Genomic DNA, 3,440 nt, shown 5'->3' on the forward strand with positions numbered 1-3,440 from the left:
CGTTGTCAGCTCGTCACTGGGGGGCAGGTTCCGGCTTGGGGCTGCAGCTCGTCATTGCCCTCGGTCTTGATGCATCCGTTCTCAGTGTTTGTTTATTTTATTTATTAGATGGAGATCTTCCATCCGCCCACTGATTCCCTCCCCACATGGCCACAATGGCCAGGGCTGGGCCAGGCCGAAGCCAGGAGCTTCATCCGAGTCTCACATGTGGGTGCAGGGGCCCAGTCATTCAGGCCGTTTTCCACTGCTTTCCCAGGTGCAGTAGCAGGGAGCCGGATCGGAAGTGGGGCAGCCGGGACAAGAATTGGCACCCATATGGGACGCCGGCCTCACAGGTGGCAACTGAACCCACTGTACCACAGTGCTGGCCCCTATTATCAGTGTTTTTTTTTTTTTTTTTTTTTTTTTTTTTTAAGATTTATTTTATTTATTTGAAAGACAGTGTTACACAGAGAGGTGGAAACGGGGGGGGGGGGGTGTCTTCCTTCCACTGGTTCACTCCCCAAAAGGCGACAATGCCAATCTGAGCTGGGAGCGAGGTCCCATGTGGGTGCAGGGGCCCAAGCACTTGGGTCATTCTCCACTGCTTTCCCAGGTGCATTAGCAGGGAGCTGGATTGGAATTGGAGCAGCCAGGACTCGAACTGGCGCCAGCTGCAGGCTGGGGCATTAACAAGCTGAGCCACAGCGTTGTGCCCCCCACAACCCCATTATCAGTGTTTAAATCAGACTCCCTGACCCCTGGAGTTGATGGAGACTGTGCAGTCTGCACTCTGGGTGTCGTCTTCAGGCCTCAGGACGCTGTGAGCCCTGTGGTGTGTGTGGTTTGCCCAGGTTAGGGCAGCGCTGGGAAGAAGTCTCGGCTTGTCCTGCTGCCGCGGGCTGTCTGAGGAGGCATCCGTGTGCCTGGCGTGAGCCTTGCAGCGCGGCTTCAGTGGAGATTCTCCGTTTCGTTGATGGGGCGGACCCTGGGTGATAGTTACAGGAAAACAGTCGTTCGCTCTGCATCACTGCCCTGCCCAGGTTAGCACCTGCTGCCAGGCAGAGCCGGGCTCTGGGGGCCTACCGAGGGCAGAACGTGGTAGACGCTGGCTGGAGCTGGGCTGATCGGCTTCCCTGCTGCCCTGGGCGTTAGTGCTGCACCTCTCACCCCTAGTGGAGACCCCTGCTTGCCAGCCACTCACCATGTGACCTGGTGTGCTCACTGGGGTGAGCCCCGTGCCCAGGGCGGGGCCTACCCGTGACAGAGCTCAGTCGTTTACTCTTCCCCGGCACGTAGGGCTCGTGAGCTTTTTCTGCCCCTTCTGTTTCCCTGCTGGTTTGATAATTGCTTTCCTGTGCTGTCTCGGCTGAGTGGTGGTTCCAGGAAGACAGTTCACTCATGATGCCTGGAACTCGCCGATGTGAGCTGACTTGAGTAGAGGTCTCTGTGGGTGCAGGCCACAGACCTCCAGGTGACAGCAAACCCAGGGACCAGTGTCCTGATTGCTGTGGGCAGGGGACAGGCCCCGGGAACACGGGCAGACATGTGCGTCACGTGGCCCTGAGCTAGGGGATTCATGGAGCCACCGGAAGCTGGACAAGGCAATGGAGGACCCTCCCCAAGTGCTGACACCTTGACGTGGCTTTCAGAATAAAGCTCTTGTGTTCTAGTCCTCCAGGTTGGTGATCCTTTGTTTCGGGAGCCCTAGGAATTTAACTCCATGCCCTCTGTGTCAGGCGTGTTGTAGGACTTAAGGCACTGAAGGCTGGGCCCTTATGTGAACCAGCCAGGCACTGCTAGGCAAGGAGGAAGTGGAAGTGGAAAGAAACTTCCCTGTCCTCATGGGACTTGGGTTCTGATGAGTGGCCCCTCTCGTGGGTAACCGCCTTCCAGATAAACCTCTAACCCAGCGGGTGTGAACGGTACGTACCGTGCTGCAGGCTGTGTGTGCCGTGGAGGAAGACCGAGGCGAGGAGTCAGTGTCTGAACAGAATTGTGAGAGTGAGGCACAGTGACCTGGAGGGGCAGGAAGGCAGTTCTGGGGCTGGAGCTTCCAGGCGCAGGAGACCAAGCGCAGGCTCTGAGGGCGCTGAGGGAGTGTAGCAGGAATGCCCCTGCGGCTGGGGGGTGGGGTGGGGGGCAGGCAGGGCCTTGTCCGGCACTGCCTTGAGTCTGAGTGAGGTGGGGAGACAGGCGAGAGAACTTGTCCGAGTTCCCCAGCGGAAGGTGGAGGTAGCATTTGAACCCCAAGCTGTCCTGTCTCAGGGACACCGTCACGCCGCTCAGCCCCACGTCCCAGGGGAGAAAAGCAAAAGCAGCTAGTACATTAATGTGTAACAAGTACAAACATTGGGCAAGTTCCCGGCGGCTTGCCAAGCACTCCTTCCCCGGTCGGCTGCTTGGAGCCAGCAGTGGCAGGGTCAGGATCTGATGCCTGGCAGTGCCAGCCAGGGCTCCCCGCCCCCCACAGCCTGTCCACCACCTGGTTTCCTGGCTGGGGGGCAGGGGCCGTGGGTTGATTCCTGTAGAGAGCATGTGTTTACCTACCCCTGATCCTGGTATTGGCAACAAGGGTTCAAACTCGAATTCAGATCCCACATGAGCAGCCACCCGATGTAACTTCGAATTCAACAGCAGAGTTCATGTCAAGGTCTCCTTTCTCCTTGCTGGTGGACAGGACATTTCAGGAGCCAGGGCCACGCAGACCAGTGTGTGAACGCCTGGCTCGGGGCCATCCCCCAGTGCAGTGGCAGTGCTGGGAGCCAGCAGCCCTGGGGAGGGGGGCGGGGGGCAGGCACCGCTGAACTGCGCCTGGCACGGCTCGAGGAATGCGGAGCGGTCAGCAGCTGCGGCCAACTTGCAGGGTTTTTAGTCCATCTTGCCCAGAGCAGAACAAGTGCAAGGGTTTTGTCATCCAGGAATGGAGCTGTCTGGGTGGTGGCAGCTGCCGGAAGCTTCTGCACCTGCAAGAGAAGACAGAGAATGTGGACGTGAACTTGATCTTCCGGACCGGGCTGGGGGGCTGCCTGCCACTGCCAGCTGTGCAGCTGTGGGTCGATTACTCAGTTCCCAGCTCCTCACCTTGTTCTGTAAAATCAGGGTTGTGTCTGCCTTGGGATTGTTCTGTGGATTGAATCACGCTAGGTTCTTAGTGGCCGCGCTGTGTGATTAAGGAATGAAGGCCATTATTAGCTGTGACACGGGCAGTCAGTCGGATTACAGAGGCCAGAGGCCACGCGTGGAACACCCCGGCTACTTGGTGGTGGAGCTGGGCTCAGTCTGTAGACTCCGCCCAGGGGCTGTCCCCCGCTGGTTGTTCAGAGCCACAGGAAGGAGCAGCGTGCGACGAGAGGCTGGGCATTGGGCTGGAGCGGCCACGCAGGCTGTGGGCCTCGCGCAGTGTCCGCAGCAGGTGTGGAGGGAAACGGAGTTCAAGAGCGATTCGGGGCCTACAGAGG

General features: G+C 58.7%; 1 long non-coding RNA gene across 1 annotated transcript; it reads right to left on the reverse strand.

The window, feature by feature from the left end:
• Window positions 1–383: 383 nt before the first annotated feature.
• LOC127489074 (uncharacterized) lies at window positions 384–2,945 on the reverse strand. The gene is made up of 3 exons (XR_007916989.2): window positions 2,530–2,945; window positions 1,913–1,998; window positions 384–967 (listed from the first exon to the last, which is right to left on the reverse strand). It is a non-coding gene; the product is annotated as an uncharacterized lncRNA (long non-coding RNA).
• Window positions 2,946–3,440: the final 495 nt, after the last annotated feature.

Source organism: Oryctolagus cuniculus, chromosome 11 (genome assembly GCF_964237555.1).
Source record: "Oryctolagus cuniculus chromosome 11, mOryCun1.1, whole genome shotgun sequence".
Lineage (NCBI taxonomy): Eukaryota > Metazoa > Chordata > Mammalia > Lagomorpha > Leporidae > Oryctolagus > Oryctolagus cuniculus.